We start from the raw sequence: 19,311 nt of genomic DNA, 5'->3' as shown, positions 1-19,311 counted from the left end.
AAGAGGCACTCTGCCCTTTGTTGCGGACACTACCTTTTCGAGGCATTGTGAAAGCAGTCGTGATTGGCGGGCGAGGGGATGAAGGTGAGAGCGAGGGAGAGCGAAAGGGGGATGAGAAGACGGAGGGTGGCACGGGACGTCTGGGGGAGGGGGGGGGGGTAGCGCGCACGCGCGCGCCGAAGGGTTGGCCGCGCCGACAGCCGGTGCCGCCGTCGACAGTCGGCATCGGCGAGCCGCGGTGTCAACGTCGTCGTTTTTTTTCGGCTCTCGCGCGGTCCCCGACGTCGCCGGCGAGCGCACATTCATTACGCGACCGAGTAAAGGATTCCACGCATCTTCCCCTTTCCCTCGCTCTTTCTTCCTCTCTCCGTTCGCGCGCGAGTCAACGACTCGCGAGCGCGTCGCGTTACCCTCGGACTTGCACTCTCATTTGGTCTAAAGTAAAAGCCGTCGGTGGGCCCCAGGTGTGGTGAGTGAAACGAGGGGGATTTTTGTGGCACGATCTTCTCCGAGAAGAAAGACGCACGGCAGACGCGCCCCACCACCCCCTTCGATTGGACGCACGTTACACGGCGCCTTCGTCCCACGCGAATACTCGAGTAGTGACTAATCGGTGAGACGAATGGCGAGCCGGAACATGTCCTAACCAGACAGACACGGGGGTGAGTAGTGGTAGTCCTGTTGTCCGCTAGTCATACCGGTGCGGATGCGTGCCGCATCGGGTGCCGTTTTTGCGGCCGGTAATTGTTACTCAGTACGTTGTGGTTGCGGCGCCGGAAAAAAAAAAAAAAAAAAAAGCACCAGTCATTGGTAAATTTCGGGGATTACACCAACAATGGGTTTTGTATTGGCGATACTCGGATCTCTCGGAATTCGCAGAACGTGAATTGTTTTCTGATAGCGACGATCATTTAAAACGCACGACGCTTCTCCGAGACATTAAAATTCAATCGCCGTATTTACCTTCTTATCGCTTTAGTAGTTGTATTAAGGAGATGGATTTAATCCTTAATGTTATTCAAATAAAAAATCGGAATCCGATAATCGAATTGAATGTTAAATGCGCGGTGAAAATATGAACTTCCAATGAAGTTTTCATCGATCTTTTATTCTCCCGTGTGTTGAAAACAATGGTTACCTCTGCCGAACAAATGTAAAAATAGATTTACTGTGGAAGATGTAATGAAAAGAAAGTTCAGCACTGAACTTAAAAAGTCGAAAGACAAACTTCATTTCGACGTAACGTCCAAGTACATAGATATCGAAAGTTTAGATCGGCCAATAAAAAGATTAAAACAAAAATCGAACAGTCGACTAATTTAACTGTTCTTTGCGAAGTTTGTTTATTGAAAAAATTTTTATAGTTTTTCAATACTTTGCGCACATGTGTGCAAATGATGATATAAAAAAATTTTATGCAAAACCGTGACGATTATAATATGTATGATATCATAGTTTGATCGCATAAATTACTATTCTCAAAAATATGATAGATTTGTATTATTATATCGAATTTAAATTTTATTTTTATCTTTTGGATCTTTCTTTAAAACAGAATTTTTATATTTCATTTTTATTTATTGAAACTGAGAAAACGTTAAATTGTTTCCAATAAAAATCAGGTTGTTGTACCATTGGTATTTTCTGTATGAGTAAAAATATCAAAAATGTTTTCTAAATTTTGATATTCACGATACGTTACTATATAGAATCGTATTTGAATATAAAAGTTTCATATTTTTGTGCAGTTTATAAATGTTAGACATTTTTATTTTATAGACATATTTTTCTCTAAAATACTTCTGTATGTGTGTTTTTTAATCTTACCCAATAAAGTTAAAACAAATTGAATTTTTTCTATTCGAAAATATTGTGCGTTAATACTACTGGTATTTTGTATATGAACAAAATATTGTAAAATGTTTTGTGAAAATCTAGTTTACCTGTATGTTATCGCACTCGAATGTAACGAAGTTTATGTTTTCAGCAGTATACATATGTATACATTTACACACACATATGTGCAATACACACACACACACACACACACACACACACACACACACACACACACACATATATATAGTTATAAATTAGATTTTTATTTTATAGATAAATTTTTTAAAAAAATATAATATTTATCAGATTTTTAATCTTTTTTATCAAAATTAGAGAAAAATGTTGAAAAATTTCTCCGACAAAAGTACATTAATACCATTGATATTTTTATCAATTTTTGTAGAAACAAAAATAATCTTTGGAAGGAACCTTTTAGAAGTATGGGGCAATTGCATTACGTGATTGCATATAACAGATTACCACATTCGAATGCGAAGGGGGTTCATGTTTTTGGCGATGTCGGCACTCCGTATTGCACACCGCATGTTCGATCGCTCGAAGTATAATAGTTCGCGAAATATAATCGGGCTGCGGCATCGGTATGGCCGCCGTTGCAGTTTGTAATATACTGGCAGTACAATACGGTGTTTCTCAAAACTTTGAAGTGGGCTGCGGTTGCAGTTGAATTGCTTCATTAGATCTTACTTGTACCGGGGGTTAAGACCGCCTCGATATTACTATTCCACGCGGTACAGCCGATTCTGTAGTGCGAGTTCGCACATCGAATTAGCCGAATTTCCGACGCGAATGCGAAATTGCAACTTCATCTCGAGTTGAAAAAGTGGATGATATATGAAATGATACGATGATATACGAACAGTTTCCACATTAACTTAGTTTTGTATTTTAGAAAAAAAACTTTTGTCCCGTGTATTGTTTATCCCCCGATGTAACTTTTGTCCCGAATATATATTGTTTTTCCCAAACATATACTTGATGACTGGAAAAAGCAATATATCACAGTTTCAGAAAATATATCTATCTTATTTTATATAAAATAAAATAATATAAATAATCAGTAGACATCTACTTTATTGAAGAGGCTCGAATAATTCGCGTGAATTAGGGTGGATATGATAAATTTCAAATTTTCTGACGCGGTAAGTAATAAGTTCTTAACTGCTCAGACTGATAAAGGCGGAATGTGCGTGAGTGATACTAATGAAGAGCCTTTCCTTTCATTCGTTCCCGTTCTCTTTATTGGCCAGACATCGATTAAAATCGAACGCGTGTTTACAAATTCGTGGAAGCGGTAACTATAGTTGTTCGCATTATGGCCTCACGGCACGTGATCTTGTAGTAAAAGGGCGCGACAAATGAGTGTAATTTTGTTGCCGATATCGTGCGTAAAAAGTTTGAGAATTGAACATGCGCGTTGCTCCAATTTCGGGCGTTTCATTTACGCCCGGGGAAAGATACGAAGATACACCTAATACATTATCGTCAAACTCACGCAACGACAAAATGTTATTTTTCACTAACTGAAATTTATTATCATTTATCTGATATTCTCAATTTAAACTTTTAACATTAAAAAGGATAAAATTTATATTGTAGAGTTAACTTTCATTAAAAATTACGCACACAGAATATTTTTTTTTCCTCTTATATATTCATAGCTTCTACATTTTTTATACACATTTTTTTAAAATGCAGAATTATACACATGAATATATTTATAATTACACTTCATAATTACTTTTGCGTTAATTTTTTCAACCAAAATATATAGAATATTATTTATGTTTGTAGTTACACGTCCAGTCAAAATTACATTGAACGCAGGGCCGTAATAATGGCCGATCAAATTAAAGTCGGGCTGTATGCAAAATTAGCTTTGTTTCAATTAAATCATTATTATTTCGTTATGTTAAGAATTTCTAATAACGCCAATGTAGAGCTCGCGCGAGAATTTGTATAATTTTTAACAGGATACGTCATTATTTAATAAACGGGCTCGTTGTTCAATAAATTGGTTGACGGTAATACGGTGCACTTACATTCGATATTTAGTCACTGTGCGATGATGTGTAAATAAATTTCAGATAAATTGGCCGTGTTAGCGAGCGCGAATGAATAAAATTCCGTTCGTCGCGGCGACCTTTATTAAAACTCAAAAATAGTGGTAATTTCTATAAATTTCCGACAAAGCGCTCCGCGCTCGCAGTTGATTAAACGTACTAATTCGATATTTAATATTAACCCGATGTACCATTGAATTATGAATACAGCAGACAACAATGGTGCACAATAATTTCGACGTAAATTGATCCGTTCGTCCGTTCGTACGTAGAAGGGCGGTGCATGCGATCGCACCGACGCCAATATCGGAAGTTAATTAAATACACTTCTGCATTGTAACTTTAATAATATCAAGGCCGACGCGCGTATTTAATTATGCCTAAATTCACCTGCCTCCCTGCGAGATCTTGCCCAACTGTGCGGTCGTTAGCTGGCCAGTAACCGTCATTAACGTTCTTAATGAAAGCGGCTGAATTGCTGAGCACGCATACCGCCTGATGGGATTACCTTAGAGAATAATTCCGCGTCACCGTAAAAATATTATAATTTAAAATACGGATTTTTCTTCTCCTCGCGCGAAGATATTTTTCCAAGTGATTGTAAAATCGCTTGAAGTACGCTTTCCGCGAATTCGTAAAATACTCCAAGTGACGAAAATTAGTTTTGACAAAAGGTTAATGATAATTTTGCCACTGCGTGTACATTCGATACTGTAGGGGCGGAAGTAAGTAACCCTATTTGGCGGTACGCATGAAGTTGAGGCACGACGCGAAGCAAAGAATGACAGAGTGCGAGAAACAAGGTCGAGGAAACGAGAAAGGTAAAGAGAGAAGGGTGAAGAGGGCGGAGGAACGGTCGGGAAGTACGAGAGTGCCTTGAGTGGTCTAGTGGAGTAGTACGAGGAAGAGTGTGCAAGAGAGAAGGGGTGGCAAGGGGTGCGCCTGGGGAGTCGAGGGTCGGATGATGCCTCTGGTTCCTCCACTTTCCGCGCGCTCCTTTTGCTCTTTCTTCCTTCCTTCCTTCGTCGCTTTTCCTTCCCGCTTCTTCCTCTTCGGCCCCTTCATCCCTCCGTTAGCTCTCCTGCCTTTTCTCTATCGTATCCTTCCGTCCGCCCTCGATGGGGAAGCGGGAAGGAGCGGCGGGGAGGGGGAAGAGGGGCAGTCGAATGTCTGCCGGTGTACTAAGCTCGCCTGGATCCTTCATGGTGATGCTCTGGAGATCGGAAACCGCGTGCGAGATTCGCGACATGTGCACGGCTGTTCGTGCATTCGCAATAAGTTTCGCATCTTTTTATTCGCGCTTTCGTTCCCGAATTGTTCGTTGCGCTGAATCTAGATTGCGAGGCAAAATTGCGTATCGTGCATGGCGTAAAGTACACGGCATCTAGACAACACCAATGAATAATTTATTATCCCGATATTCTCTCTCTCTCTCTCTCTCTCTCTCTCTCTCTCTCTCTCTCTGTATTTTATCGTTTTTTCCCTTAATGATTACACTTGTGAAATTAGCACATTGAGCACACAGCTTCTCTTCTTTCAATTGATTATTATCAATCGCCAAAATTACAAAGTTTCTGTCTGTTTAGAAAATTTTCGTGGGATGATATTTCACGATATTTGATCAAAATCTGTTCTCTTTGTGAAATAGACTTTCCAGAAATAACTTACATTCCTCTCTTATAATATATTCTGCAATTGTTAGACGGCTGTACCTCGCGCGAAAATCTTCCGGGGTTCCCTGGAATAACGGTTTCAGTGGAACATAACTACATACGACGGCATATATAGTAATATACGGTTAAGGAGAGCGTATATGTACGTAATAGCCAGTTTCGTATTACACTGTCACATAATGCTCCGCCGTCATAAAAAGGGAAAGGATATATGAAACGTAGGGTTTTCTTCAAAGGGGAGACACCGAGAAGAAATAATGGATATAATGAGGCAGGACGTTGTTCGTTTACTGTATCTAGATACTCGTAATATTCTAAGACTATCTTTTTTCTTTCTGTATAATGAAATCACGGCTTTGCGACGGCTACAGCAATAGCTTTTTAGCAACTTTGTGAGTTTTTCAATATTTCATGAATTTAATTTCGGAGATTCACCGAGCCATCGCTTTTCTCGTCGATCTCAACTTACGTTAGGGCACGAAGACGACGATGACGACGCCGACGTCAGCTACACACGAGAAATTGATGGCACTTCGCCGAATAACGGTTAACGATAGTTTGATATTACGAGACTGCTTTGAATGGACGAGCTCTTTGGCTCGTCCTCAACGTTATCTCAACATTGTTCGACTAACTCTCAACAGCAATCGGAAGAGCTGCCGTATGATCGCGGACCAGTTGCGCCAGTTTCGAGGATCACGGTTTATCAGATATGATATCTAGCTTAGAAACTGGGATGGCAAACCCCCGAAATTTAGAGAGAGAAATTGATTCGATCTCCGAGTTCCATTTCCGAAAAATACGAGGAATCGCAAAGAGCCGACGCCTCTCTCGTACGTGTGTGCGTTGCGCCGATAGCGGCGCGCGATCAATCTGATACGGCGAGGAGATTATGATCGCTGCCAATTTGCGCTTTATCACGCCATCTCGATTACGATAATGGTATACTCGGCCGGGTGAAACGAGAGTCATATTAGGTATTCACAGTTTACGTCATAATTTATGCACGCTACGTTGCTGCACTATTTTGTCGGATACGTGGCTTTACGTATGCGTTCTCTTTCCCTCTGTCTCTCTCTCTCTCTCTCTCTCTCTCTCTCTCTCTCTCTCTCTCCCTCCCCCTCCTCTCTCTCCCTCTCTCTCCCTCTCTATCTATACTTCGATATTCCGTGGCGCAATCGAGATTTATATCATCCGATCGACATTACGTTCGCGGATAATACCCTGCTTACCCTATGGTTCCTTGCTTCCATATCCGTTATTTCTGACCTCAAAAGCGCGTTCATAAAATTCGATTTACCTACACGCGTTTATCAGATAAATGGCGAATGTATCGGTGAAAATATGAACCGTTGGTACAAAGTAACAAAAGCCGCAAACGCCGGAACGAAAACCGCCAGTTTGTATTGCGCGTTTGTGCGTGTTATTTCAGTGACAATATCACCCAACGCGAATTTTATATACGCCGAAGTGAACGTTTTCTTTCCTCTTTCTATTTTCTAAAGGTAGATTATGAAACAAAGAGTATTCCTTCGCACGCCACGGTTTTATTCGATAGTTTTGCAAATGGAAAAATTGAATGAATTTTTAAATCGTAAACGTGTTATAAGGAAGCAGTTCTTAATTTTTGACATGAATATCCATGAGTACACGGTGTTTCGTGGCAGAAAGGTGCGGTAAAAGAGCGAGTTTCGCGAATAAATTCGTGGTGCCGCAGTTAAGAGTTTGGCATTAGAATTAAAAAGCAGAGACTTTAAAATATAATATCTACGGAAATAATCAACAAACAGCGGAGGCTAAAACTCACGGCTTTACTTTCTTAAGCATTAACCGGTCTTAAAACTTTTTTCACCGCGAAGTTACATTGCCGCCGCCCGCCGCGCCGCGCCGCGCCGCGCCGCGCCCCATGCCGGGGGTGCGCTCTTAGTCTCTACCCTACCGTATAACAAATTCCGGTCGCGCCGGGCAAAATCCGCGACGTGGAATAATGTACAATTATCCGGCGAGGAAGCCTGTCCGTCGTCGAGCGCAATTAGAGCGCATCCGCTCGCCGTCGCCGGTCGATTTCCATTTTTTTCATAAATCTCCGCCGCACTTTATAAGCGGTCTGATCCTAGATTAGAGTTAATTTTGAAACTGCGGACCGATGGCCGGGTATAAGTGGATTTTTCTCTGTCGGCGGCCGACCATCACCGACCAATGAACAGCGGATTATGTATCAGCCCGCGGATGCGCGAGTGCCTGATTGGGGAATAACGAACGACGATGTGTAGTGCACTCCTCCTAAATGCACCCTCTCTCTCCCCCCCCCCCCCCTCCCTCGAAATATCGATCTCCGCATCGAGAGCATCCGCTTCGAAAGAAAACACCTAGCGAATCCGGAGAGGCAGTCGAAAATCTCTCACCGCCGTGTGCCGCATGCATCGAATAACAGGCGACTTTCTGTGCATGTTTCACGCGACGCGCTGAATGCACCGTTCGAAGCCGAACTGATTACCCGCTTCTTGGAACGTAAATAGGCATCTATCAAATGCTATAAATCCCCGCGACCAATCCAGTCAACCTCGTAATCTGTAAATTCAAAATGGATTACGGTACCTCATACGCGAGGAAGGAGAGGAACGAGAGAGAGGGAGAGGGAGAGAGAGAGAGAGAGAGAGAGAGAGAGAGAGAGAGAGAGAGAGAGAGAGAGAGAGAGAGGAAGAGAAGGAATCGAGCGAATTATGTTAGCACATCGCGTTTGAAAAGCGAGAATGTTAGTTCGATCTGATTTTTCGATTGGTTTCAACTCTCTCAATTGGCTACTGAAATGGCAGATCAATCAGTCGACGTTAGTAAACTAGAAGTGCCGCGAGTAGTTTCGTATCGTATCTCGGCGTCGGAGAGACGGCGTCGCTTTTCGCAAAATTCAATTTAGTCCGTGATCATTGATTGCCTTTGTGTCGACGAGCGTACGCGCGCAGGATATGTCTTCCTTTGATTATCGCACGGAAGGATTGCAGCCGGTTGCCTTTGCCTACATCTCACCCCGCGATACATGCGCTCACCCCTTAGGTAGCTGTCCAAGGGAAGTGAACCGAATGAAGCGAGAAGTAGCGAAACTTGGGAGATATCGCTTTGTAGCTCTCGCACATTAAGCACACGATGTGCTATCATACGTATTTGCTCGATTAATCGCCTCGATTTAATACCGATCGGGAGCTCCGGCCCGAGAGAGCGGATAGGCCAGAGAGGGTGAACTTTGCGTCAATCTGCACGGATTTTCCGCGATTGAAGTATGAAATAAAGTACGATATTGCCGAAATTGAGCGTTATGCGGAAGCCCGGTCGGGAACTAATGCGAGCAATAACGTCGGTTTAAGCGTGGCTTAATGACTATAACTATAGCTGGGATTAGCAGCTAACTTGGTCGTAAACGTTTCCTTCGGGACCCGGAAGGCTTACTTAGACTGGCATGGATACACGGATCCATGGAATATTGCTAACCGAAAACGTGCCCCCGCACTCGTTGGCCAAAATGTGAAATACGGACGACTCGGAGGAATATCCTCGCAGAAATTCAGTGGCGGATTTCCCAATAGATTCTGATTTTCTTCCCGAAAAGTATGAACATTTGGTTTGGGTCGTATGCGACGATCTATATAATTCGCATACATATATCACGTTAGAATATGCATGAAATTTCTTGCGTTTACGGTTTACTTGCCTTGAGAAAGGATCCTCTGTCAAGGATCAGAAATAAAATAATAGTAATTTAAAAAAATAATCCTATTTTTTTCTTTGCTTGTTTTTTTTTTTTTTCTTTACTTGTAGTGCTTTAAATTAGAAGTAAAACGTTGACAATGCAATCAAAACGCATCTCTTTCACTTAACAAACAAAATTTAGGACAATTTTCCTGAGCTATCGATTATTTACGCTCGAATAAATTCGCGGAATTGGTGAATTCGCCGCTACATGAAGGAGAACGGAAATCTAACCCGTCCTCGAGCGCCGCGGATCTATGTGCAACGAAATAGGATTTAGTCGCGCGCGTGATGTTAGAGGGGTGTAATACAAATTCCCTGTAAATAAATTACACATTTGCGGCGACAATTTCGCTCTCCCTTCCGTGGCAATCATCTCGCGTATCTGATGCGGGATCCGCTGATAAAGCGAAACGTGACGCGGGCATACGCGCGCTTGCATCGATTTTAATGCTTCTTTCGTGCGCGAAGGAGGCTGTAAAGCCGCCGGAGAGGAGGTGCGAATACGGAGGCGGTACGGCGAACGCACACACTCGGATACACGCAAAGTGGCATCTCGCCCCAGTGTAACGCTTACCTTAATTGCGTGGCAATGGCGACGAGATGTCGGAACGCGGTTACGACGCGGCGAGCGCCGATAGTTCGAGTTGCTCGGGAGTAGTTCGCGGTGCCACTGACACTTCTTCTCGTATACGTCCGCGTGTTGTTTGAGTGTTTTCGCTGAAATCTCGTTTTCATTCGCGAGACAGATGCGAGACGATGTTAAAATGTAAGAGTTTCTAGTGGTTACATTCTCGTTGAATTATCCGTAGTAACGCATGTACGATAGACCTGCATCGAGAGAGAGAGAGAGAGAGAGAGAGAGAGAGAGAGAGAGAGAGAATTATCATTTACCCGTTAAATATTGAACGGTGAATCAAATAATAATTTCAAGTTACCCTTTATCGATTTATTGAGCAGCGAATAACATTGCAAAAATACATATCAGTTCGGAACGTTTATTCGGAGAGGAATAATCAACCGCGACGTTTATTCGGAGAGAGCGACATATAGGATCGTCACGGGCGGATATGCGATTTTTTTGTAGCGCGCTCCTCTTGTATCGATCACTATAGGTAGGTTACTACCGGCGTACGCCGGTTAATTGCACGTGAACGAAAGAGCGAGCTCGCTTTTTGCGAGCTCGCGCCATGAAATCGCGGCCGCAAAGCCACGGAAATATAAAATTGCGCGGCACACGCTAGACACAGCGCCGGCCAACGAGAGTCCCGTTAAATAACATCATCGGTTAAATTATTATTTCGACGTAGGGTTGCGGTAGTGTTCACGGCGCCCCGTGCATTATCCCAGGGCCGACACCTCGCGCTGTCGCGAATCGTTGAATTTTTTAATCCCATCAACGAGGGGTCCGGTTTCAACCGAAAACTGCGCACGCCGCGTCGCCATTAATTTTTCACGCGTCCGTCGCGCTCGCGAAGATCATATCTCCATATCGAAATGCATTCCCGATGTTGCATCGCGGCTCTGTAAAAATCGCGAGCACTTTCAGGGGGCGGGATATCTTTTTTTACACCGCCGATATCGATGCTTTTATTTCACACAGTTTCGACATAGCGGCGAATAGTCAGATTTTTTTTTTCTACCCCCATCCCATTTTTATATCGGCGACAATAAACCGCGAATTTATGCGCGCATATGACGCTTCTTCGTTAACGACGCGGGACTGTTCTTCAATGGAATCGCGCCACCATCGGCGTCTTCCAAGGGAAAATTTGATAGATGAACTTATCGCTGTCGGTGCCTCGGCGCGATACATTCTTTTCAGTTGTGCAATCGAACGGTATCGGATCGAAGATGTCTAATGATTGAGGAGATTGCAGGTTACTCGTTGAGAATTTCAAGCGGGTATCACAAGAGGATTTTCCGCGAATCCAACGAACGTTTCAAGTAGAGATACTCCAATCGCGATATATCCCGAAGAATAACGAGTATCGTAAATTCCATTCGCACCTCGCTAACGATTGCGCTCGTTTCCGTACAAATGATATCGTAACTTCTAATGGTGGTAGCTGCGAAATTATTTTAGAAAAAAAAAAACACTTATTGTTACACACTTGCGCGTGCATGCGCTTTCAAGTACGATATATTTGGAATTTCCCAAAAGCACAGTTTCCCGTTTCAACAATGTAACAATGATACGTTTTAGTAGCCCCCGCAAACGTGGACCAGTTTGCAAGTTTCGATTAGATCCGACTTGGTCGCACTCCTGCGAGCTTTATTTTAATAATTATCTCACGGCTAATGACCGCCGAGCGACGCCGGGGTCGCTCGTGTACTCGGCACGCTGTATCGCGATGATTTTCCGCGACGACCAGATGCTTCGCAGAGAGAAAGAAAGGGAAGGTTCGCGTTTCGGGTAAGAGAATATAAAAATATGCGCTTAAGCCTTCAATCGCCCTGGCTACGTCGCGATTTACATGAGAAGACAAAAACTTGCTTTCGAGTCTCTCTCTCTCTCTCTCTCTCTCTCTTCCCCCCCCCCCCCATTTCCGGCGAGCTTTTGCCGCACCCGTAGAGCCTTCCCTCCTCCCTCTCCGCCTTCGCACACAGCCACGCGGCAACGTCTCGCACACAGAGCACGCGGTGCTGCGGTATACAGTGTGCAAACGCGGCGCGGGGAAAAGCTGGCTCAGCGGGACTCCCTTGCGCCGGTGCTTTGCATTTTACAATAGCAAAGATATTATGTAAAGCGTCGGTGCACGCGCAAGCACGATCACGCACGCGGCACCCAACGGCCCGCGTACTCGCGTTCGCGTGCGCGCGCTTAGTACACTCGGAATATCGTAACCGTATATACATATGTTGCACGTATAATCTTTTCACGTACACACACGTACACCCGCGCGCGTATGTGCGCGCGTGTCTACGCGTGTTCCCGCGCGCTTGAGCGTTTAAGCTCTCTTTTCTTCCATCGCGACACCGTCGGCGTCGTCACTTATCCCGCGCGCCGCCGTTCTCAACTCTCGTCCATGTACAAAGTGTCTACAAGTGCGCGTGTGAACGCACGATGTTTCTCTCGACCGCTTCCGCGGGAATGTATATTCTCGCATGTATGCATACGATGCATCGGCAGAAGGGCCGAGAGCGAGAGGAAGAGAAAGAGAGAGAGAGAAGAGAGAGAGAGAGAGAGAGAGAGAGAGAGAGAGAGAGAGAGAAGAGAAGAAGAGATAGGTGGATGGTTACGTGCGTTTCGGCGTATACACCCCCCTCCCTCTCCCCGTTACGTATCCCCGCATTTAAATTTCCTCTTCTTTTCTCACGAAGCGTCTCAGCCCTATCTTACGTAACGTCCCCGTCTATAACGCGAATGTATGTGCTCAGGAGAGGTATACATTTCGGATAAGGGATGATATAAGGGAAAGGAGGTATCGGGTTAAGCTAATACCCGATACCGTTACTAATAAGTAATGTATGTTACATGAGTAATCTTACTACGCCGTGGAGACATAGAAAGGGGTTGAAACGGTATCACTTGACATCCACAAGTGTCTTATCTTGCTGCTCGCTCGCACGGCTGTTAATTAAAGCGATAATAGATATTCCGTTTGTCATCCATTTGTCGCAAGTTGCCAGGGATCTCATTTGTAAATCTTGTTGAATACACATACACACGCACACGCGTTCTCACAATCCGTGGAATACGATATTTATACGACAATATTTATACGACGGCCAGACATAAAGGAGGGATGCAAACTCGTGCGCGCGCGGAGGTGGATGACATATTCTTTCCATTTACAACCCTCGAAGCACTTCGCTTCCGCGCTGCTCGCTGGACTCAAAGGACGAAATACGTTATATACGCGAGGGAAAAGAAGGGTGCGCGCCGGTATCGGGCTAATATAGGGTCGCAAAAGGTGAAAGGATCTTGACGTCTTGCGTCTACCTTCTGACTTGCCGGGACCTTCCCGGCCGGGTCCTGTCTCCGCCGCCCTTATTGCCAGTCGTTGCGTCTCCCCTCCTCCCCCCCCTCCTCCTGCGTCGGTCCGCAAAGAAGAGTGCTAGCCTAGCGTTGGGATATCGATTCCTTCCACGCATGTGTATGTGTATTATGCATGTACGGTATGCTCCACGAGGGCATCGGGTTATCTATACGAGCCATTTTAACGCGGTGCATTGTCTTCGGTGAATTGCATTCCGTAGATACTGCCGCCTGGCTGTCGCCGCCTGTGCCCCAAGCTATCGCTCGTTGTATCGAGACTGTTATGCGATTCACGCACCGCCGCAATAGTGGGCGATGCGGAGAGCGCGCTTGAAAAAGTCGGCGGACAAAGCGCGGGCGGACGGACGAACGAGCGAACGAGCGAGCGAGCGAGCGAGCGAGCGAGTGGCCCGGCCAGCCGGATGAATTTCGCCGTACATCGAAAAAAAATTCAATCAAAATGGTGCACGCAAGCGATTCCCGAGCGCCTTTTTTTCCCTCTCTTCTCCCTTTTGATACCTCTAACATACCGGCCTTGTGAGAGCGATAGTCGGCCCATTATCGTCCACAATGTTGCGCGTCGCGATACCCGGAGATTGAACTCGACCGAAGCGCGAATTGAATGGGCCCTATTTTTGATATAATCCTTTTAGGAATTAATATCGGAAATTAAGAGGATTTTTTTTCTTGGATTTTTCGCAAGATTTTTTTAGCGTTATATAATCCCGCGATGAATTCAGATTTGACAGGACGAGGGATGAAAATAGAATATGCTTTGATACTTTTACGATTTATTTAGTACGAAACATTGTTCTTTGGCTTTTTACACCCTCTAGAGCTGCTATAACATGTATAACGTACTCAGAGATGCATAGAAAGTTTCTATTTGCGAATATGACGCTATACTTCTGAGAATATCCAAATATATACTCGTGTCGCGCAAATTTCTAATAATTAATCACCAACGGTTTTAACGATTCTTCTTTATTCATTAGGAGGACAAGCAGTGTAGCTAAATTCAGTTTTTGATAAATTATCGTTGGTGAAAAGTTAATATTAAATATATATGTATATATGAATACTATTTATATATATATATATATACATATATAAAACAATTTTATTTAAAAATATTGTAACACAAAAGCTATTATTACACACAATTATTAATTTATTATAATTTTTTATTTAATTATTATATTTACAATTTATTTTCCTTTATTCTTTTGCCTTTATGTTTTTTGTCTATAAATATCTGCGTAAATCTGAATGTACATATAATATATACATGTGTATGTACAGAGCCGTATAAATCATAATTAGGAATCTTTGTTCCCCACCTTTTTCCCCATCCATCGTTAGTGCTCCTTTTTTGTCGTCGCGCGTCGCGCCGGCGGGATTAAAGACGGTGGACGCGAAGAATTCGAACTGCGCGGGGATTACTCGCGTAACTCGCGCACTTGACAGCGCGGAAGGTGAAGGTTATTTATGTGGCAATCCTTAATTAAGTTCGTCCTGTAATCGCGGCGTAATCCACTTTGCGAAGAGAACGGTCTCGTATGTTCGCTCGATTCCCAAGTACGCCCGCCGAATTGACCCACTATACCGCAATGTGGCAGCATCGTGTGTGTGTGTGTGTGTGTGTGTGTGTGTGTGTGTGTGTGTGTGTGTGTGTGTGTGTGTGTGTGTGTGTGTGTGTGTGTGTGTGTGTGTGTGTGTGCGCGCGCGCGCGCGCGCGCGCGCGCGTGTCTTCGTGTTCGTGTGCACGTTTGTACGCGCGAATGTAAGCCTTACACGAGATACGCTGCTTTGTATTCATATCTCAACGGTGAGAACTTTCTAACGATATTATAGACTAGGCTGATCCTTTTCCTGCCGCTCGTTTCCACGTCGACCCTCATGTATCTTCGCAATTTGTATCCCCCGGCATAACGATTCGGGAATAATTGTGTTTTATTATCCTACGAATCCCCGCGTTTTCCATATCGAATTATAACGGAGTTTCGAGGGCAGTTGTTTATTAACGGTTAACCCAGCTTTGATCGTTTACTTTATTAGTATCGTCGTTATCGTCGCAAGCTCGTCAAGCATGCTTCGCGAACCGATGTATGATACAATTGTACAACATATCGAAACTTATTCAAATTTCTATCGAATTTGCTTATTATTGTTACGAAAAAATTTAAAATAAATATATATATGATATATGATTTGTATTCGGAAAAAAAAAAAAAAAAAAAAAAACATTGCCCTTATGATCCCATAAGGTTAACAGCGCTGTTGAAAAATGCAGATTTGCGAAGGGAATTGCGGGCTTTGGGGTAGCATCCTCCCGAGCCCTAAGTAGCAAAAAACTGCGAGACACGAACTAGGTTAAGCCTGCCGCGGTCTACATTCCGTATTTTCAATCTTCTTGGAGCCGCCCGGAGCCAAGACCCTGCCATCAAGTTGCATAAAAGCGCAACCTTTGAAAAGGGCGCACGTGTGCTTCATCCAGCTTTCGACAAGAGCGTGCTCGCGACGAGAAGCACTTAGTCGGCGACGTGCAAGATGAAATACGTTCCCTTTGCGTTACACCAATTCCTCGGAGCCGGCGGTCGACTTTAAACACACCGGGGGCGGTATCCTTCTATTTCGAAGTGTTTCACGAGTTATTAGGATTATATGCGCAGATACTAGGCGGCTGGTATCCGCCAGAAAGATACTACCGTGCCAGTAATTGTGCGGTTAATGTATGCAAAAAGGATGCAAATTTATCGCTTGTTGCGCGAACGATTTGCATATCTGATGACGGATGCTTGTTGTAAAACGTTGCTATGCATTATTTAAGTACGCCCGTTGCATTTAACCCTCACGTTCGCGACGGCATAAGAGTTCCGAGTATATCTCCTCCGCGTGTGCAATGTTATCGCGCGCGGATATACGCCGACTTTAGTTTATTTAGGGCACGTCGATTTAATCTCCGTCGAAATCGATCGTCGATCCGCGCGATTTAATGAAATATTATCCCGATAATCCGCGGCTCTCCGCCACGTTATGCTAATGAATCCGCGAGCTCCTCTTCGGCGATTAATTAGATTTTGTCTGTTGTCTCGCGCGCGTTTTTTTAATTGACGCTAATCACGGCCGTTCTCGTCCGTATTGTCCGACTGCGCCCCCTCCCCCCTTCTCCCGCCCCCCCCGCCGCGAAAAGCTTTGAGCGAGCTTGCCCGTGTGAACGCGCGCGCGGGGTGCACCGATAATGAATGTCCGCCCATGTAAATTGGGTTAATTGAATTTCAATCCGGACGCACGTATCAGATTTTTCGGCGTGGAGTTTTGCCCGTGGCTTTTCACGACTATTAACTGCGGTGTACAAATTGCGACCTAACGCACGGTTGATGCGGCGATCGCTCGTAAGCGATTTTCTCCCCGCGCGGATATGCCGCGGGATATTCAACGCGCGGGGGGATACGCGATGTATCACGGTCGCGTCGCACTCGTCTCGTTGCTCGGCGTTACTTTTTTTTTTTTCTTTCTTCCTTTCCGCTGAAGTTTACCACGCTGTCATCTAGCCGTTCCGTAACCGGTGGGTTTAATCTCCGCGCGCGGGCTCATTAGACTCGATTAGTCTGCTGCAAGCAGACACGCTCCTTGATGTCCTTCACGCATACACCCTTCGCGTGCGCGTGTCTGCCTGCCTGCCTGCACGGCACGAAGGGCTCCGTGTACACACCGGCGTGCACACTAGTATGCACAAATTCGATGCCACCATTAGAATTCAAGCAGCACGTTGGCATGTACTCCAATGTATATATTCACACGTGTGTGAATATATATACCCGCCCAAGTATGCGCCGCCAAGTGTGATACGCGTGCACGTGAATGCGTCGAATTGTCATGGCTGCGTCGAATTGTCATGCGTGCACGCGCGTGCATTCATAGAGTCTGTTCTTGGCGGCGCGTAGGAGGGTGAATAATTGGATTGAGCAACTCCGCGGAAATAATTTATGGACCTTCTCGGGACTTCGGGCGAGACGATGGCAAATTCCAACTGGATCTGCTCAATCGGAACTGTTGATTTTTCGGCGTTTAAATTAGAACGCGGGCGGTTAATGCCCGATGAACAAAGGCGTTGTTGAAACGACAGGTTTTACGCATACCTTAACGCGGTCGCGGTCGCGGTATTGTCATAACGGGCGGTATTGTCACTCGCGCGGTATACGACATTTGCTCCGGCTTAGTGAATATTTGGCATGCGGTACGAATAATGGAGTACTCGTGTATTGTGCTGAAATCACGCGGCGCACAGGCTCGTTAAAATGTACCACGTGCCGGGGATCGCGTGTCGCACGAAGACCGACCGAAAGTCTCTGGATTTCCGACTTCTAATGTCACTGCCGTACGGAAATGACACTTTAATCAGTTTGTGCCGTGTACGCGGATCTATCGATCACCCGCACGAAGCCAGATTAAGATTGAGATCGGGCTATTGAAAAAATAAAAGGAACGGCAAAGCCGCGAGGACTTCACGTGACGTAGCAAAACGTAAGTAAAACAAAATAAGGGTAATCAGTAGCAACCGATTTAACGCGTTGAGATTATCCGTGTAAAATATCGCCGTGCTTATCGTTGTCGACTATTGAAATTAAATTTAACGATATTCGTGTTATTATTTTCATATCATATCGATAGCATCTCTCAGAGAGACACGTGTGACAGTTGTGACAATCATATAGGTTAACAAGATTGAATATCGCGTCTGTGATTTATCCCTCCCCCAAATAATTCGTTATTCTTTCAGCAATAAATTAATATCAGTAGCGGGATTTATGATTGCGAGCGAACAAATATTTGACAAAACGAAACAATGGGAGACGAGCGATGCCTTCCGTACGTATGCTAATGCGGCGGTAACAAAGTCAAACAAATCATAGCCCGAATACACCCCAAACGGGCTCATTTAGCTTGGATCGCGTTTGTCTTACCGCAAACTCCGTGGTTTGCCGTGATAAATCTTGCCGATCGGCGCATTCCTAACATGTCGGCAAGTCATGCCGCGGACGAGGTCCCGGTCGGATCTTTACGGAACGCTGGAAGCGGAAGCGGTCATTACTTTAAGCGTGTCGGGAACATTTCGAATTGCTGTAATAGGTATTTCGGTTCGTCGGGCCGAGCGAAAAATTCCGAGCGTGACGCGAAACTCGGTCACGGTTGAACACGGCGGAATGTAAAATGCCGTTCGTGACAATTAAGCGTGGCGTCTAAACGCATACTGGAGAATTGCAAGTATCTAGAGACTTGATTACCCCATTATGCTCGATTAGAATAATTTAGATAAATTTGTAGAGAAAGAAAGAGACAGATAGATAGATAGATAGAGAGAGAGAGAGAGAGAGAGATTCTTGATTTAAATAATCATCATATATATCATTTAAAATATGTTAGTACTTCGATGTTATATTGAATATTTATAAATTTGTAATAATTCTTTCAGTAAAAGAATTGTCTTTTTTTCTCCTTCTTGTATTTTTATAATATATTTTATATTTAGTAGAAGCGAAGAAAATATTAACTGATTTACTGAGCTTTATAAATTTTTTTCAATTTTGATTCTTACATTTACTAACATTTCGTTTTCTGAGTAAGAAAAAAATGTTGCTACTATGTTACTATCGGTGAAATCTATCGATTTCTCATATCGTCTCTATGATCTTTGTCGCTATCCTAACGTTAGGATAAACTCATTTCATTGACAGCTTTCGCGATTCTTGTTACTCTCTTTGCGACCCTCGTCCTTTCCAGCTCGCTCACTCTATTTCTATATTTCTCCCTCTTTTTCTCTCGCCCAGACGCCAGGGAGGTCCATTATCTCGGAACAGATGACGAGTAAGCGTTCGCTTAATGAAATCTTCGTAGTGATTTTACGAGGAAAGTTTCATGAACCGGAGATAGGTGCGAGAAAGGGAGAGGGAGAGAGATAGAGAGATTTTCCTGAAAGGGTGGCGAGCAG

At 44.3% G+C, this 19,311-nt stretch overlaps 1 protein-coding gene across 1 annotated transcript in view; it reads left to right on the top strand.

The window, feature by feature from the left end:
* Window positions 1-207: 207 nt before the first annotated feature.
* The window catches only part of LOC105429350 (uncharacterized), a 225,331-nt gene continuing 206,227 nt past the window's right edge, over window positions 208-19,311 (top strand). Inside the window, exon 1 of the mRNA XM_089074417.1 lies at window positions 208-662. The gene's annotated coding sequence lies outside the window, so the exon portion shown is untranslated. The remainder of the gene's footprint in view (window positions 663-19,311) is intronic.

Source organism: Pogonomyrmex barbatus, unplaced genomic scaffold (genome assembly GCF_055798465.1).
Source record: "Pogonomyrmex barbatus isolate J1 unplaced genomic scaffold, ASM5579846v1 scaffold17, whole genome shotgun sequence".
In the NCBI taxonomy this organism is placed as follows: Eukaryota; Metazoa; Arthropoda; class Insecta; order Hymenoptera; family Formicidae; genus Pogonomyrmex; species Pogonomyrmex barbatus.
This window is presented reverse-complemented; position numbering and strand designations above follow the sequence as displayed.